The sequence below is a fragment of the Pocillopora verrucosa genome, chromosome 14 (assembly GCF_036669915.1).
Source record: "Pocillopora verrucosa isolate sample1 chromosome 14, ASM3666991v2, whole genome shotgun sequence".
Lineage (NCBI taxonomy): Eukaryota > Metazoa > Cnidaria > Anthozoa > Scleractinia > Pocilloporidae > Pocillopora > Pocillopora verrucosa.
Window position 1 is genome coordinate 18,741,331 of NC_089325.1, and position 20,163 is coordinate 18,761,493.

Genomic DNA, 20,163 nt, shown 5'->3' on the forward strand with positions numbered 1-20,163 from the left:
CTTTACAATCCAAAAGCGTTTAATTCATTTCGGTAGTCCATTTCAAGCGATTAGATTGCCTCGAAGTGATCTGTGTTGGTTCTTGAAGATTAGACGACATTATGTTAAATCAATCGTGAAAAACCAGTAAATTAATAGGTTCGCTTTAAGTCGCCTCTGTAGTTTAACTAACAGTAAACTTCAGTGTAAGTATTCGTATGAATACTGTTTAGGTTGCTCCGACGCTTATTACTTGGCAGGTTGTTCGAGAGTCGGCGAAAATCAAAACTTAGGAAGAGCGATTCAAGACACGTCCTCTCTCTCTTACTATTATTATCATTATTATTATTTTTTATTATTATTTATTTCCTTGATTTTTTTGCTGTTGCTGTAATCGCCTGTGCTGGCGGAAGGTGGTTTCGCGCGTGCGCTCTTATTTCTCGCTCGTTGTCAAGTCTGTTATGAATGCACACATTTAACGCCAGTCGGAATGTTTCGAACACGAGATGCAGCTATAAACTTGATTCTTAGTTATTCTTGGGGAGAACAATGTAAAATGCCCGCAAATGTTGCTGTTCTCGCTTCTTTTAAATAGGCGGCATTTCACATGCTGACTCTATGTATGTTTCTTATTAGTGGTGGCTCAACCCGTGATATTGACGCTGTGAAAACAAGCAACAACGATTCGGACGATGAAGACAGCGAAATTGGCGGGAAGAAGCAAAGAAAATTACAGTTATTGTGTGGGTAGGTGTAGAAGCGGAAACAGTAGGGTGGCTACCTGAGGGCATTGATGACCTGAAATTTTTTGACATAAAGAACTACTGTAATTCAGACGCCCTCCGAGATGGCAGAAAATGGAAAAAAAAATTGCCCAAGGACTAGAAAGACGATGGCCGTACGCGTTATGCCGATTGCAGTGGCTCCTATAAATGTATGAGGGAACGTTGTTCTTTTAAGGTAAAATTTGGCGTATTAAACACAACCCAATTCAAAAAAAAAAGGGGACGGCAGACAAATTTGTAAAGGATGTGGACATGTAGGCTTCTTTGTGCCATGTTATGCGAGGAAATACTTTTGTTACGCGTAAAAATGAGTCACAGTGTACCATTACCATAACCTACCCAGTTATGCTGAAATCCAAAACTGTGGATCAATTAGTAAGAAACAGTCCTAATATTAAGCCCTCGGAAGTACAATCGCTATTTGTACTTTCGGCTTTTCAAGAACAGAAAGAATGGGCAGATGTTGAAAGTGAAGCTGCCTCAACCATCGACAGGAAATGGATCTCCAACGTAAAAAAAAGTTTAAGAGTGACATAGAAGCCCATGGCCATAGTTTTGAGGCTGTAGTCTCTTGTTACTGGTCATGCCTATCGTAAGAGTGTTACGATAGGCATGACCAGTTTTACACCTATAAAATAAACGATCGTAGAGGAAATCCGGACCAGCCATCGTCCTTTTTTTAAACAAGTTCTTTAAAATGCAAGCTTTGAATCTGGACTGCGCTGGTGACCATTTCACGAGCTCCGAATTTTGTTTTTTTGACCGAAAGCATAAAAGTTGTCGGGGTTTCGCTATATTGACCGCCAGCGTCTATCATCCCCTCCTAAGAAAGCAAATGAAGTTACAACTATGGAAGCGGAAAATGAAGATCAAACAAACCGTGAAATTGTTTTGGAATCTTTTGAATGAGTGTCTACGCAAGGTTCCCTGTGATGGTAACTATAAATTCAATCCAGTTGGATGGTGTGCGGACATGGCTGGGGCAAACTTGGCAGGATTTACCGAGGTTTTTGGTGAAACTGTCAACGTTCGAATTAAGGCATGCGAGTTTCCTTTCAAGGACCACCGAAATAAAAACGCCAGAAAGTTAGACGCCGATATTGCAGCCGAGTTTATGACCCTTTGTGACAACCTCTTACTCAGCGCAACAGAAGCTGCATACTACGAGTCATCTAAAGCCGAGATTGAGGAGTTTTATTGTAACAAGGGAAGAGCGGTCGATTTTGTCATCTTGGGTCTCGTGGTGGCACGCAAGACGGGGTTTCATTTTTTGCGCATTTGCACCTCGAGACGCGCTGAGAATGAATCAAGCAGAGGTCATTCACACTGGGTGGGTGTACAGGGACCGCCCTAATTTATCGATGCTCGAAGTTTGCCTTGCTGACTCTCGAGACTCTTTGTTTCCAGACGTTGAGCTCAAAGATTGTCAATCGGTTGTTGCAACAGGTGGCCCATCTTATGCCGATCGGAAAAAAAAAGAAACATGCTCGTGAGGTCAATAAATCAAGCGACTGGGCCGGACAATGTTCCCTGATAAGGAGTGCACCTCATAGCTCCGGGATCATCGCACTGTCCTCGAAAGAATCAGCGAAGAGACAAAAATCCAAGGCTAAACCGAAACAGCCGTCGTCACAACAGTCGTCAGCCACTCCTTCCACTCAAAAGCGCCGTAATCCTATATCATTGCCAATTTCGACGATAAACAGCTCAACACCAGACCCACAATAAGGTGGTTTCCTTCACCCCACACCCTCGGGCAGTAGAGAGCACCTTTAGGAGCCCATTACTGTGATCAGCTCATGGCACCTTAGGGTACCTCTTCCAAGTTGCGGCTCCTCAATTTCGCCACAACAGGAACTGGCCTTGCATCAAATAGGCGCACAGCACAAAACTTGCAACATGGCGGTTTCGTGCACTCATCATTCTATAATGGAGGCCACCTTACGTCACCTATCCCTGATGGGAGCAGGTTAATTTCCCTATATGGAGCACCACAACAAGTGTTAGCCTTTCAGCAAACAGTCCCAGTAGCTCCACAATATCTTTTTAATACCGTTGTAACGCAGCATTCAGGTATGTGGCCACACAAATACGATGAAGTGGCCCTGTAGCCATGCGTAAAGAATTGTCTCGGTTGTGGAAGTTCGTTCGCTGATAAATACAGGAACTCTCCTTACAACCTTGTTCTCGACCACGTAGATAGGAGAATTACTGGAAAGAACGACTACACAGGGCAGTCGCTATATGGCAGGGGTTTTTCAACACATATTACCACTTCGTAAAAAGCCACATCTAGAGTAAAAATCCAGGGTTCTCAGGAAGTGTTTACATTTCAACAGCCCTGTACCTTTTGGGTTTGGACGAGGAACAGCGTGTTCTGTTAAAATCTTGTGACTTAGACTTATTCTTTCATTAGAACCATACAGTGATTCTTTTTCTCAAAAGTTAGAACGATTCTGGCCATTTTCAATATAAATGTATATTGCTTTTGATGACGTTCCAGTTTTTTGACCCTATTGTTAAAATGTTTTCTTCTTAAGTTTTGCGATTAAACGAGGTTCTGTCACTAGTAATGCAGATAAGCAAAGGAAAATACGATGTTTTTTATTGAAGTGTATTTTAATTAAATATACTGGGTGTTTTTTTTAATGAGTATGTTATGCTGCCAAGTTTGATCTCAGTTGGCTAGGAAAACCAAAAGATATTTGTAACCACAGATAAGAGAGAATCGAGGATAGCTATAAGTTAATAAACACATATCATAATTAATGTTTGAGTTGTCATTGTTACCTTTCGTTGATCGTGCCATAAAATTTCGATGGGCTTCTTAGTGCAATATTAACAACTTTTCCCGAAACCATCAGACAAAGATAAATGAAAGGTTCATCCTTCGCCCAGGCAACCAGTGAGATTACCTGTTTCTCGAAAAACTGCCAGGAAGCTCAATGAATTTCACAACTTGTGGCTGCGCTTGTTCAGGCCCGCGTTTATTTGAAGAATAACAGAGTACCACAAGAACGATGAGAACAGCCATAATAAGATAAACGGCGAGGGGAGTTTGGTTTCCTGGAAAAGCTGGATCAAGGATCACGGGATCAAGTATCACCAGATCAAGGATCACCGGATCAAAGAATTAATCCAATCACATTATGATTTAATTTTGCACATACTGCTTTACATCATGTTGCATATACATCACGTTGCATATGTTTCTCAAAACTGTCCAATTATTTTGAATTTTATTCAGGGACTTCTTTCCGCAATTGTTATATTTAATTCAACTACTCCTAATCAAAACGAAACGAACGAAAAAATATACGTTGGTCATAGCTTTTATTGCATTTGGTGGCTCCCAAAGGAGCCGTCAACTTTCTCTTCACCTGACTCCAGACTCCCTCTTTAGTGTGGAGGGCGACAGGGGGGCGGGAGAGGGAGGGAAGCGGGAGAACAGGGGGAGGGAAGCGCGAGCAGAAATAAATAAGGCGATTGTTTGCTGTATATTACTGGGTTTTACTCAGTCAAAAACACATTTACACTTATACTTCAGTGTCTGGTAAGCTGTAGCTGTCAAAAATGATCAGCAAAGAGAGCGATTCAGGGTCATTCAGGTCAGATGTCGTCAAAGACTATATTAATCGGCCTCGGTATTTTTCGTTGTGGCCACGAAAAATCCGTTTATGGAAGACCTTCTTGGGAGCTCGCTCCATACCATCGCACATCCCAAATTACTGAAGAGTTTGCCTCTTGGTGCAAACTTGTTGCAAAGGAATGCCGCTCCAGTGGGTGCGCCGAAGAGTGCAGAGTGGTTCACTTTTCGACGCAGTTTTTTATTTTGAACAGGGCTAAGGCACTTCCCATTAGGATAGGCAGTCAAATAGTATGGCAAGTCATCAGATTGGATTTTATAGACGACAAAGACAAAATGATAGCAAAAGATTACGAACTACACGATAGGTGTGATTTCCTGTGTTGACTGTATTATACACGGTAATTTGACATATCGGCAGTTGCCAAAGGTGTGCATTACATATACTTTAATTCTCTCGAGCAAAAGATCGCTACACTTTTCAACTTTTGAAGTGAGACGATTTGGGAGAGGAATCACCACCAGTGTGTTTGGTACTGGTGAAGCGCTGTCAAATGAATACAGAAAAATCAGTCAATGATTAACATTGCACAATCTGGAGATCGAATGCAATGGAGTGCAACATAGTACAACATACCACAAATCAAACGTGTACTAACGTTGTAGATATGAAAAGATATAGACTATAAATGCAAAGAATGAAACCTCACACTCACAAGAGACCAAATGGTTTCTCAAAAATGAGGTGGCCTGTACAAAAACTTCAGGTTTCACACGCTAGTCCAAAAATTCTTGTGTACTCCTGTGAAAGGTTATCAAGTACGCCATTTTAATCAATTGCACGCCATTTTTTAATTGAAAAAGCCCTCTATTGACAGAAACTTCTAGTCGACATGGTGAAAGACACAGCGGACATGAGTAAATTGTATGTCGTTGATAGCCAGAAAGGAACGCTTGCTGAAGTTCGTCTTTATTACCCAGCGTCAGTGAAAGTAGCAGCAACTGGTTACACCAGTCCTATAGCAGTGGCAATGGTTCACGGAACTGTCATTGCTGCCGAGAGAATGGGGATATGTTTACTGCCTAGACCTGCATTCCAAGTTGTAAGTTAAGGTTGGGGCAATGAAAAAGGCAGAGATGGAGGCATTTGTCCCTAGACGTGAAGTACACGTTGATTACGAACATGGCCAACATTATAGCTGAGAAGAGTTGAAATCTGCCGTTACTGTCTAAAGAGTAATTAGAAAAGTGTGACCAGCAAGGGAACAAAGCTGGACCTGGAACCATGCCTGAGAACACCGGTGACAATGACCAGCTATGCTGATGAAATTCTTTTCATTGCTTACACCGGGAGCAAGAAAGTAGCAGAAGTAAGAGTAGAGAGGGCTGACTTTAAGCCAGAGTGCAATGTGCGAACGGTCATGAACCTAGAGGAGAACGTCAATCCGACTGGACTGTGTGTCGTTGAGGACCAGCAAAAGCTGTCGCTTGCTGATTCCGGGATATTTGGGGGCCTGGTCGTTCTAAATCTAAAAACGGAAGTACCTTGTGCAGCCAAATTCACGGAGTGAGTTTGAGTCGTCATTCAGTCATTTTCACAGACACCACATCACACACGTTGAAACGTTTTCTCTTGAAGCTTCTGTCTTAGATGGCAAGAAAGAAGTCGAGAAAGTGGACACAATCATTGGTGATGGTACGAGTGGAGCAGAGGACGGGTTCATCGATGTAGCAAGAGTGACCCACCCAACAGGGATAGTTTCTGAGAGGGGAACAATATTTTTCGTTGACACAGGCAGCAAAACTGTCAGGCTTATTTCCCAGATATCGGCTTTGATAAAGTAAATCAGAGTAATGGAAGACATTTATCCTACCTTCCATATTCATTCTGATATTCTTGGTCATGCAGAGTTGCCATCTCTCTTAAAAGCCGAGCAACGTATCGAGAAAGCGGAAAAAACCCTAATGCAGATACTTCAAATGGCCAAGGCCAAGTTTAAAGTTTCTGGAACGATGCAAGGGCCTCCGGGAACCCCAGCTGAGAAGACGGTCGCCTCAGTAACTTTCATCAAGAACTTCCTTCGTGGCCTCGAGTATTTCAATGGCGAAATGCGACAGGTGACAGACACAACCACTGTGCTGGATTGTGCGGTGAACTTCGTTAAGGCAGCAGATAGGAGCCTAAAGAGAATTGCTTGGCCTGGATATATTTGCTTCACTCGGGAGAAGCAAGACTTTGAGCTACCATCACAGTTTTCAATTAAGTACGAAGTCTTGCTCCCGGTGCCACAAGAGTCAACTACGTTCCTTTTTTTATTTATTTATTTATTTTTATTTATTTATTTTTTAAATTTTTTAAATTTTTTTTATTTTTTTATTTTGTCAACTACGTTCCTGAATAAGGAGGACATCAATCAAACGCCTTAACGATTGGAGAAATGAATTTGAACGAGGGGTCAGGCAACAGTCTGTGCGAAATTCTTTAACGAAAGACAAAGCTGGTACTCTCCCCTTCTATATGTACACTTCGGCGGATGCAAACGACAGCACCGAGGAACAAGCTCTCACATCAATACAGGAGCTTTTTAAGGCTGTGAGTTCTGAAAAGGAGGCAGATACCTCGATGCATCCACCAGGTAATAGCTACAGAAGTGACGGGGAGCCCGTGCCCTTGCTTGGAGATAATCACAAGACGTATCAGTCATCATATACTGAAATTTACGCAATCAAATGCAAATCCAACTTTTTCTCCATCTTCATTTCACGTACAATAGACGCAAATGATTTCTTTGTCACCAAATATATCACCATAGATAAAAGTTCTTTTCTCTTTAAACTATCCAGCGAAGAAGCAAAATGCAAGAAAAGTGACGTTATTTGTGAAATTGGTAAAGATTCAATTCGATTATTCAATGGTCGTTTAGAGCTAACTGAAGAAAGAATTTTATAGATCCTTTTAGACTGCTGCGGTGAATGTGATTTGGAAACAAATGAAACTGAAGAAAATCAAGAATGTTATCTTGACTCGGAGGAAGAAGAGGCTCTAACCATAATTTTGGGTAAGAAGGGGTCTGGGCGGCCTCCCCAGCGCATGGAAGACTTCTTCTAACATTAAAATTCTCTGCAGAAGTTGAAAAAAATTTTCAACCTCTCGATACCAGACACCACCCGCTCTGGAACGAAGTAAATTATCATACAGAAAGGGGGTAAGGCAAGAAAACTGACATTCTTTAGAGCCGTGTGAGCCTATAACGCTTAAAACAAATATACAGAAAACTTGACGTACTGCGAAGTCGTGTAGGCTTGTGAGCCCCAATTTACACTTGATTATTAAACGGGTGCTTCGAACTCTCTGAAGAAACATTTGCAAGATGCTTTCAGACTTTCGAGGCGAATGTGACTTGAAAACAGATGAAACTGAAGAAAAGCGAGAAGTTACCTTGACTCGTCGGAAGAAGAGGCTCTAATCAAAATTTGGAGTTGCAAGAGGTCAGTGTGGTCTTCCCGGCGCATGGACGACTTCTTCTAACCTTAAAACTTTCTGCAAAGGTTTGAAGAAGATTTCAACCTATCGAACAAATCTGATAATCAGTTGAACAAAAATGTTCAATCATGCTTCACAAGCACTTAAACTGAACGCTCAAAATGCAAACGGTTCAACAATTTATGTACTCGCTACGACTTGTTACTTACATCAAAAAGGGAAAGCAAGCACGGATACAGGAGAAACAAACTCTAAACATTACGTCTGCCTCTTGTTTTTTCTTTATTTGATTTTGAAATGCCGATAGCTATTACATTACACAGTGAGCTGAGACTTTCGTCTCTATAATGAGATGTCAGAAGCAACGGTCAAACTGTGATAACCCGGTTAGTGAAACTTAGTCTGATTAAGAAAACTGACCTGTAGCAACTTTCATCAGGAACCAGTGATCCCCCCGCCAAAACAAAGGTCGGAAAATGAACAAGAACGTTAAGTTTTGGCTCAGTTTGAAAGTTAACCCCGGATTTCTGATCCTCTTGATTAACCTGAAGACGGGAGCAACACAATGAAGGGCGGGAGTCGGGAGGCAAAGGGGCACAAAAGTACGGGAGGCGGGAGAATGTGGTACGGGAAGCGGGAGACTCTGACTCCCTGTCAGAAATGAAGTCCCAAATGCGAGCAGCCGCGCCCCTCAGGACAAGCCATGGATCCCTATCAGTTCATAACATAAAAAATCAGGATACCCTGCTCCCTGTTATCACTGCAGACATCAGTGGACAAACAGGACTTTACAAGCGTGGAAATGTGCTTCTCGACTCAGGAGCGTAGATTAGCTGGATCGGTATGGAAACCGCAGAGAGCCTTGGTTTGGAAGGGAGGAATGTTTCCATTACAATAACGAAAGTTGGTGGTGAAGAGTAAGAAATAAAGACAAAGGAGTTCGAAGAGCAAGTAACGTCACCAAGCAACAAAAGAGGTTTCCTCCTAAAGGCTGTTGGAATTCTGCGAATCAGCGATGACGTATCGGCAATCACAAGCAAAGCTGTTACAGAATGTACACAACTGAAAGGAAAAAGGATTCACCACCGAGATACAGGATCAGTAGACCTTCTTATTGGAATAGACCATGCACGCCTGTACACTGGAAGAGACGAAGCAATCGGGACATCTTGTAGCCAGAAACTCACCTCTCGGGTGGGTAGTCTTCGGAGCTGCATCAAGAAAGATTCAGCAGGCCAATAGTGTCCTTCTGGTCAGTTACAGCACTCCAGTTGATCTCTCCAAATCTTGGACCATGAAAGCCATGGGAGTAGCTGTGAAGCCATGTATTTGTTCAGCAGACAAGTTAACTCAGCTAGCGAGAGAAGAAGTAAGAATAATTCAGAGTTCGTGCAAGAAAATGGGAAATGAATGGATGATTCCATACCCGTGCAAAGCAGACCCAAAGCTTCTGTTCGACAACAGGTCTCAAGCGTTCAGGAAATTGGAAGCAACAGAGCGCCGATTACGAAAATTCGTATTCAATTCGTCTTCTGTTTATCAAGGCCACAGACCGAACAACTATTGGTTGAAAGGCCCGGACCTGCTCAATGGTCTCTTTGGAATCGTACTACGGTTTAGAGAAGACCAAGTAGCTATCAGTGGAGATAATCCCATTAGAAGATCAGCGCGTACATCGTTTCTGTGGAGGGAAATTAAGACAGATCGAGTGCCAGACACCTATGTGAAGACCGTATTGACTTTCAGAGACAAGCCAGTTCCCGCCATGGCGCAAATAGCGTTGAGAAAAACAGCAGAAGAAGGAGAAAGCCTGAGCTCTCACGCAGCGAAAACACTGAAGAACAACAGTTACATGGATGATATACTGGACTCCGTTCACACTCTACAAGAGGCTCAAGACCTGAACGACCGGAATTGACAATGTTCTGGAGAAAGGTGGTTCTCTTCAGATTGAAAAAAAGATTCCTTGCTAAAAGGAAACAGGAGGAGATTGAGGTAAGTCAGGGACCACTTACAGCTCAAGAGCTAAAGGGAAGTAGGAAATACCTGATCAAAGACGCACAGAAGAGCCTGCATAGTCGCTTTAAAGAAAGACGACTGCAAGATGCTGAGTCCTTTCATAGACGATGGGGGAATAATCCGAGTCGGAGGACGTATAGACAAGGCAATTGTGTCGTACGCAACGAAGCATCCTGCGTTACTGCTACATGACCATAGGATATGTAAATGCGTGACTTTCAAACTTACATGACATTTGTGTTACAGTTGGCCTTTGTGCCATTTGATTCCTTCAGATAGTCTTTCTCTCCCGCTTTCATTATTCACTGTTCATGTTGGGTGTGCATCCAAAGTTAATTTATAAAGTTTGATTTCAAGCCACTGGCGTATAGGGACCGATATGTAAGTTGCTTTCGCTTGTTTTGTTGTTTATCTCGTTTCGAGCAAGCTCTTTCGTCTTTATTTGTAGATATATTTTGTGTTTGTTGTGGCACTTGGTTCATTTATTAGTTCCTTTATTATGTTAGATTCATTTACACCGTTAAGTCACTACGTGTTTAATGAAATACAATCGATTATATAAGTCCCTCTTTTAATTCGCTTACAGTTTACGAGATTGATAAAAGCTATGTCTCTGTAAAATATCCCCTGGTTTGGTTGGCATTTTCACCGGTCGCGATTTTCTTGGCACTTCATCGAGCCTTGATGTTCGTTTGCCGCAACAGGATATCCCGTCTAATAACACAGGAAGCCCATCAATGTGGACACCCAGGGGTGGCAACAACAGCAGCCAAAACGAGAACAAAGTACTGAATCTTGCAAGTTCATGACCTGGTGAAGACAGTCAAATTCAAGTGTATCACTTGCAGAGAAATGGAGCCAAAGACAGAAATGCAGATTATGGCCGATTTACCTCTTCAGAGAACAGCACCAGATAGCCCATCATTTTACTACACGCCGTGCGATTACTTTGGTCCTCTAACTGTGAAAGTTGGAAGAAATAAAGTAACAAGGTATTATGGAGTTATTTTTACTTGCCTGAACACCAGAGCAGTGCATCTTGAAATAGCTACTGACTGAACCACAATTAAGCTCATTCAAACACTGCGCAGATTCTTCTCCATTAGAGGATACCCCACTATGATGATGAGAGACAATGGAATGGTAAGCTCTCAAAGGGGCGCAAGATGATTGAAGGCTGGAACATCGAGAAACTTCGAGAGTACCGTGCTGATAAAGGTATGGAATGGAGATTCACAACTCCGGCAGCCCCACACTAGAATGGTTGCACTGACGCACTGGTGAAAAGCTGCAAGATTGGTCTTAAAAAGGCAATGGGAAATCACATCCCCACGCCGTTTGAATTGTACACATGCGTGTTGGAAATTGCTAGTTTAGTCAACCAACGTCCAATTGGTCGAGTCGCAAATGATCCAGAAGATGGAGCTTATCTATGCCCTAATGATATGCTGTTGGGTAGAGCGTCCTCACAAGTTCCGCGAGGACCCTTTCGTGAGACAAGGAACCCCAGGAAGAGAGTTGAATTTGTCCAGAAGATTGTAGATTCCTCTTGGAGACACCAGACAAGAGACGTATTTTCGTTATTAGTACCACGTAAGAAGTGGAACACAAGCAGATGCAACATTCAAGTAGATGACTTTGTTATGGTAGCTGAGCTAAATGCAGGGGAGGCTAATGGATCATCGGAAGAACAGTTGAGGTGTACCCCAGACAGGACGGGAGAGTGAGAAACGTGAAGGTAAAGACACGTTCTGGCGAGTACTCAAGACCTATTACAGACCTATTGCCAGCTGAAGGCTTTGACCAATAAAAGGATGAAGAAATATAGTCCTTCATCAGGGCAGAGGAAATGTTACGGTGACAAACTATTATTGATGATTGACGCTTTTAATCGTTTCATATATTAAGTTCATTAGGTTTCAATTCAGTTCAGCTCTTACACGTGTTTGCTTACCAGTTTTGTAGAAGTTACACCGAATGATTAATTTAACAGGAAACCGGCGACCGAAGTTTTAATTATTTTAGCTTGTACTGTCGGCTTATTATCCACTTTTATAGTCGGTGTTGTAAAAACTCGAATGTTTCATAATTAAATTGCTTAATTGTATGTTTCAGATCGAATAATTCCTTCAAATAAACTTGTGTTTTCGGGTCTTTGCTTCATTAGTTGTTGTTGCGTAGTTTGAGTTCAATAATGGTTACGGAGGGAAAGACTCCTGCCCCTAGTTTGGGCGCTCCCGGTCCGTCACAAACAGCAATAAACAGTAGTAGTAACAAACCTGCAGCTATGCTCGTGGCATTTTCGGCAACGGGAAACAAAGAATGGGACTCGTGGCTTTCTCATTTCGAATATTGCGCTTCAATGAACGAATGGAATGACGCACAAAAAGCCTAATTTTTAGCCGTTCATATGCGTGGAGCTGCGTTGCTTCAACTTCAGAATTTGTTGCTGGGAGTACGGGTGAAATATGGGAATTTTAAGGCAGCACTCTGTGAGCGGTTTGTCCCAAAGGAACGGAGAGAGCTTCACAAAGCTGAATTTCGTGCAAGGTGTCGCAAGCGAGAGGAGAGGCTGCCAGATCTCGCCAGTACGTTGCGGAAACTTGTCGGGAAAGGGTACCTGGAGGTGTTTACTGATTTGCAAGACAGCCTAGCGAAGGATCAGTTCATTGATGCGTTGGAGGATCGGGAAATACAGATGAAGATCCGAGAATCCACTTCAAAAACGCTCGATGAGGCTATAGTCGAACCTTGCAGATCGAGGCAATGTACAAGGCTGGGTCTTAGCGCACAAAAGGTCGATTGGTGTGATTGATACAAGGGCCATCAAGAGAGGAGGAGAGCGAACTTACGGAGCTCCTGAAGCAAAAAACGGCTGCCATAAGCCAGATGGTTCAGTTTGTGCAGAGATAGCAACAACCCCCAACCTCGAACGAGAATGAACGTAAACAAAATGGTCGGGGATTGGGGCCAAATACTAAAGATCGCAGAGAACGGCCATCATATTGTTGAGTGTACCCAACTGCCCAGGGATCAACAGGGAAACTGCCAGTGATTGGCACCGTGGGTCAAACGTCGGTCAGGGAGAAGGGAGAGACTTTCAAAGTACCGGAGAGGGATTCAAATGTGAAAGTAGAGAATTCGTCTGCGAGTATTCGTAGTGTTTCTAGTTATAATGCCGTGTATGTGCCTGGGCTAGTGGGAGGGCAACCTATTAAGATATTGGTCGACTGGGTCAGCAGTGACTCTTGTATATCAGCGGGTACTTGATAGGTCCACTAAAAGTCTTAAGTTAAGCGTGGTAGGTGATCCCGTGGTTTTGGCAAAAGGCCAACCTTTGGATATTAGGGGGAGGTGTGACCTGCTAATTTGCAATAATGAGGTAAATGTTGTTCATTCGGTGTTAATCGCTGCAGATGTTGCCCAGGACTGTTTGCTAGGTATAGATTTTCTGGGCAAATATGGTTGCAAAATTGATTTTGATAGCGTTAAGAAAGTCTTTAAGATAAGTTTGGCGGAGACTGTTGTTGTTCCTGTACGGCGTTGTACGGCATGATATAGTTTGTTAGGGTTGATGGAACCATCGCCAGGTTTTGTCAAACAAGACGATCTCTTATTTGCTTGCGTGTTAGCCCACCCAAAAGACAATACAGTAACAATCCGCCTGTTTCATCCATCGCCAACTACTGTAACCCTGTACAAGAAAACCTCAGTTGGTACCTTTAGCGAGCTAGAAGAAAGTGTCCTTGACCCAGTCTAGTGCAGCTACCTTAAGCCTGCAGCACCCTCCCCTAAGACAAAGCCCAAAATGTCCAGCAAATTTGACTTTGACTCCCTGGATTTGACCAGTAAACAAAGGACTGCGCTGAAAACGTTGTTGCATGAGTATGCAGACATCTTTTCAACGGGACCCGCAGACCTGGGTAGAACCGGTGTGGTGAAGCACCAAATTGATACAGGCGACTCCCCTCTGATAAAGCAGGCGTTAAGGCGGGTACCATTGGACCCACAGGAGGTTGTACACCAGCACGTGAAAGACATGCCGCAAAATGGGGTTGAACGTCCGTCTACCAGTCCGTGGGCCTCACCAATTGTCCTGGTCAAGAAGAAAGATGATAGTACTCCTCTCTGTGTGGACTATTGTAAGCTGAACGACGTAACCAGGAAGGATCCCTACTCTCTGCCACGAATAGACGAAACTTTAGATGCACTAACAGGCGCAAAACTGTTTAGTACCCTTCAATCTCAAGTGATGACATTTGGTCTGTGTAATACATCGGGTACATTCAAAAGGCTTATGGAGTTCGTCCTTTCTGGCCTGCAGTGGCAGACGTGCCTGATCTACCTGGACGATGTCCTTGTTTTTGGATGGGACTTTGAGGAAAACCTGAGGCAGCCCTGAGAAGTCTTTGAATAGCTCTGCCAGGCAGGGCTGAAGCTGAAACCCTCAAAGTGTCTTCTGTTACTGCCGTAAGTACCCTATCTTGGTCATGTGATCTCTGCTGAAGGGGTGCGTAGCGATCCACACAAGATCAGAGCAGTAGAGCAGTGGCCCTTCCCTGCCAAGGTGTTAGATGGAAGAAGCTTCCTGGGTCTTGCCTTGTACTATCACAGGTTCATTGGAGACTTTGTAGAGATTGCTGTCCCTTTCCACCATTTGACAGCAAAATCCACTGAAGGGTTCCGGTGGTGTACAGAGTGTGACAGTCTTCCATACCCTGAAGAAGAAATTGGTGACAGCTTCAGTAATAGCCGTCTCCTGTGGGGATGTACCATTCATTGTGGACTGTGATGCGAGTGACTGACTTCGGGGCATTCATTTCCCAAGAGCAGGATGGGAGCGAGAGAGTGATCACATATGCAGGACGTGTGTTGGACAACCGTGTGCAATGTTACAGCACAACAAAGAAAGAGATGCTTGCCAAGGTATATGCAATCAGACACTTCTACCACTATCTGTATGGGAGACCATTCACTTTCAGAACAGACCACAATGCGCTGAAGTGGCTACAGAGCCTCGAAGAACCTGAGGGTCAAGTTGCCAGGTGGCTGGAGTTGTTAGCCCAGTACCACTACAAGATTGAACACTAACTAGGAAGGAAACACCAGAATGCCGATGCCCTGTCCAGGAATCCCCTCTTGGCTGCTAAGAAAGCTGACCAGACAGTCCAGACCAATGTAATAGATAACAATACCAGCACCTGGGCACCCAGTTGGACAAGGGCTGACCTACAATCCAGACAAGCAGCAGCTCCTGACCTGAAGCGGATTCTGGCCTGAAAGCAGAACCAGACCACCCAACCAGCTTTCCTGAGAGATACAAGGAACCAGCAAAGCGACTAAGAGCCTGTGGGCACAGTGGAACAAGTTATGGTATCATTTACCGCCAGTGAGAAACCGAGGATGGTCATCGTACCTGATTGCAGTTAGTACTTCCCAGATCCGTGGTACCTGAAGTCCTATCCGCCCTTCATGATGCAGCGTCAGCTGGTCACTTAGGGGTAAACAAGAGCTTGGGGCAAATACGAGAACACTTCTATTGGTACGGCCAGCAGCATGATGTTGAAGACTGGTGCCAACAGTGTGACAAGTGCTCCAGTAGGAAGTCCCCACAGCAGCCAAGGAGAGCATCCCTTGTCAGTAGCTGCTCAGGTTGCCCATTCGAGAGAATTGTAATGGACATCATGGGCCCTCTGCCAACTACTGAGTCTGGTCAGAAGTATATCCTGGCTGTTGGAGACTACTTCTCGAAATGGACAGAAGTGTTTCCTCTTACAAATCAAGAAGCAAAGACGGTTGCAGAAAGGCTGCTGAATTAGGTCATTTCCAGGCAAGGACACAACTGTCAATCTCAAGAAATGTGGTACTGTGTACCAGATCCATTGTGAGAAGTGTAACAAGGAGTACGTTGGCGAAACGGCCCGCGCTCTGGAAATCAGAGTGAAAGAACACCAATCAAGAAGTTCATCAGCTGTTCACGAGCATTGTCGCCTAGAGAGCCACTCGGTGGACCCAAATAAGACAAAAGTACTATCAACCGAAGTTAACACCTTCAAACGCAGGATAAAAGAAGCTATTCAAATTAAACTTACGAAACCGGCGTTAAACAGAGACAATGGTTACGAATTAGCAGCCATCTATGACACAATTCTAACCCCCAAGAGGCGTTAAAAAAACCTTTTTAAAATTCATCTTTTTAACATTCATATCATTGACTGATGAAGTCCGGTCGAAATACGGACGAAATATTTCATAAGTTTTAACTTTTAGCTCCGAGTTTGGAAAAAATTTTCTAACCTTTATTATGCTTCCGGAGCAGGAAATTAACGTTTTTGATTGTATTCACCACTTTATTTTATGGCATATCCTTTCGTAAAGATCACCCTAAAACAGCACAAGCAGGAGATGCAACCTCTGCCTCAAAGGAAAATTACTTACCATCCGCCAACTTGAATTATCATCACTCAATAAACATAATGAACTTGTGTCCTCATGCCATTACAGAAAAAAAGCATTACTGAGTAACAATTGAACAAAGCATTGAAATTTACCACCACGCCTCTATGCAAGTTTGTAAATTATATAAATGATGGTTATGAATATTATTAACAATAAAATCCCCTGATGAGTAAGTAATCATGAAACAGGCTTCTATGGATGAAAGTATACTCTCTGTTTTTTTTTTACCTACCTCTGTACATGTCACGCTTTACTTCTATGTATCAAGCACTGTACAACAGAAATATCAAAACACAGACTTCCTATATGTATATCTATATGTATAATTTACTTGAGGCACATGTCTTAATAGAAAGCTCACGAGATAGATATCTAGCAAGCTACAATCAACCTGACAACTAACCTGCCAAGACTTTTCTCTTGTGGTAGTGATTGTCCTCTGAGATGACCAGTAAAAAGTCCTAAACCATTATAGAAAGAAAAGAAAGGCAAACTAGAGAAACATTCTCCATGAGAAAAGTTGTTGATGCAGACTCCTTAATTGATAATACACCTTGGACACTCCACTCCACCAACAAGGAATTGTTAGTGGTCTCTGAGGATAATCTTGACTCCTATGGAAATTGCACCTTTTCAGTCATTGCTCCCTCACTCTGGAACAATTTACCAGACCAAATAAGAAGTGTAGCATGCCTAAGTTCCCTTAAGAGTAAAGTTAAGACCTTATCATTTGGTCATTCCTTTTAGCCTTTCGAACACCTCAGATTTGTTCCTAAATTAACAAATATTACACTTATAAGTAGTTTAGAAATGTATTAGCAACTTTGATAGGTGCTTTTGGTCAATTAGTACAAAAAAATTATCATTACTATTATTATTATTAAGATGATTATGCAACACCTGATACATCAATAAGGTCATCTTTCTGTGAATCTGAAATTGATCGGCTGATCAGTGTATCTAGATCCAAACTGGCTTTATCAGACCAAAAAGCTCAGATGAAGAAAGGGATTTTAAAGGACAAGGATATAAGCTAATAGACCTAAACCAGTTTTCCTCCACTATCTTTATTATTTAAGATATGGTCAACTTCAATTGTTCTGAATGGTTCTCAGAAAAATGTTTCAACTTTGTTGTACAGTTTCTGTTTGACTGTGTGTGTAACACAGTAAGTACATAGTTGTTGATTTATTGTTTGGCAATGTTTGCTCTACTCTAAATTACTTTAGTAATTCAATCATTTATTTTTTGCTTTCTGCTTGTTCTGTATATTTAATGCAAAATGATTTTCTTGAGGCAAGTGTTTTTCACATGGAGGGCGTGGTCACCTCAGACAAACAAATGAAGCGGATTCAGATGCCATGGTCTAGCCATTACACAGAATGTTCCGTCAACCTCAAATCCATTAGATACTGAGATAAATGAAGCTGTTTACACCATCAAAAAGAATTTGATAGCCATCTTACACCACTCTATCCAAGCTGGAGATTCAGCAAAGCAACACAGATTTTGTCCTCCTGATAAGAACTCCTGGTTTGAATGGCAACAAGAATGTTGACTGATAAAAGGGATGACTGCCTGCCCCAGGTTTTTGTGGAATTGTTGCACTCCACTCTCATAATGTTTAGTTACACAGAACTGAAATGAGTGCATTAATTCTCTGGTTTGGATTCAGTGCCCAAAGCATAAATGTAATGATGTGAAAGTAATTCCCTGTGCTGTGGTTTTTGCAGTATTACAATTTTATCATGGGACTGTTGCCTGCCAAAGAAATCATCACAGACCACCATATTTTTACTCAAACATTTCAATTTTCACTAGTTTGTACACTTGTTGATTTTTAAAGCATGTTGTAATTCTATATAATATTATTCCTAATTTAGTCTTTACTTTCCTGATAACTATTATAATTAGCTTTTATTATCTTTACTTGCAAATTTACTCAGAACAGACTTTTAGGAGGAAAAACTACTGCATGGTTACTGTAACAATATTTAGTTGATTGCATCAGAGCTTTGTATTGCGTTATTTGGCTATAAATATTAGTTGGTATAAAGCACATGGTAAGTGCTGTCTTACATCAGTTACTCTGGGAGACTGGAAAGACACAAAGGCAAGGAAGGTTCAAGTTAACCAACAAGCAAAGTATTTCTAATTCAAGCCAAACATGCAGATGAGAAATTAATGCACCCACCCAATCTCCCTACTTGGAGACTTGAGGCTACTAAGGAGCAAATGGTAGATCATGAAGACATTTAGTTAACACCATAAACTCGTCTGAAAGCAGCGATCACTTGCACCACACTTACAACTTCATACATACCTTTGCTTGATGATCCTTTTTATTCTTTACATTCCCCTTTGGGAGAGCCTTTATGTGTCTGCTTTAAATGCCAAGTTTAATGCTACCACTCAAGCACCAACCAAAGCACAGAAAAAAGAAACCTCAAACCTTTCAAATACTGCTCACAAGAACCGACAGATACAAAATTAATGTTCTTTTATACCATCTGTGTATGGAAAAAACAGTTCCTAGTTTTAACTAGTCATAAATGATTTTCAATGAGTAAATATAAGTTTTACATAAACTAAGTCTTAATAAGTAAATTAGATAGATTGATTGGAAGGTTTGGAAGAGTGGAGTATGCACACGTCGCTAAAGGCTCTCGTTTTGGTTGCGTTTTATTGCGTCTTGGCACTCTCTAAATTTAATGGAACTACAACTTCTTCTTCAGTTTCACCTTGGTATCAACATGGAGTTGGTTGCTTTGGTCTTGGCGTTCTTTTCACCAATATCTTGCCATCTTCAGTTCACATTGGTGTGCGTGCTAGATCTGTTGGTTTTTGCTGCACCAAATTCTCCTTAGCTAGATGGTCGAAACACGGTTCTACCTGTTTAGTTATTGCTGGACATGACCCCCCACTGGATATTACTGACTGGATGGATATTTCTAGGAATCCAGGTGTTACAAACGATTTATTTGATATCTGCTCTGGCGGTCAAAATCTGGTTCATGGCGGAAATTTGCATATTTCAAGTTTGACTTGAACAATAAGCACATCAAATAATGGACCGGGAGTAAGGTTTGGAATTCCATTGCTGATTACAATGCGGCCGACTATCACCTTTGGTTATAATAGGCCAGTATTTCGCACGCTCACGGACGTTCCTATTGATAGATCACAGTGCTCTTCACTTCGAACTAACTTAATGAAACTCTGTAATTTGAATGCAAGATCTATCAAAAGCAAATCTGCGGACTTTCTGTGCTATGTTAAATCGTGCGCTGCGGATATTTTTGCAATTACTGAAACCTGGTTCAACGAAAAAGACTCGGCTCATAGAGCGGAGGTGACTCCGCCAGGCTACATGTTATATGATCATGCGAGATCTGGTCGCTCCGGGGCTGGTACAGCTTTATTGTGCCGTGACAGTATTAGCGTGACAAGAATCGCAGCTGGCGAGAAAAAGTCATTCGAGTTCTCTGAGTGGATCATTCTTGGTCGGGGCTCTCGGAAAGTCCGCGTCGTTGTTCTGTATCGCCTGCAGTATTCTTCTTCTCATCCTGTGTCTGTTGATGTCTTCTTTGAGGAGTTTTCAGCCTATCCAGAGTCACTCATCCTTTCCTCAGAGCCGTTGTTGATAACTGGCGATTTTAATATTCATGTAGATGTTGTCGGGGATCCTGTTCGCGCGAAATTTCTTGATCTACTCGAAGCGATGGATATGCTGCAGCATGTTACTACGCCAACTCACGAATCGGGGCACACATTGGATCTAATTATCACACGGCAATGCGACGCCCTGGTAAAGGATCCACCTGTTAGTGATTATCATATTTCTGATCACT

General features: G+C 42.4%; 1 pseudogene; it reads left to right on the forward strand.

Moving 5' to 3' along the window:
- The first annotated feature begins 10,732 nt into the window (after positions 1-10,732).
- On the forward strand, positions 10,733-11,663 carry LOC136277946 (uncharacterized; annotated as a pseudogene).
- Positions 11,664-20,163: the final 8,500 nt, after the last annotated feature.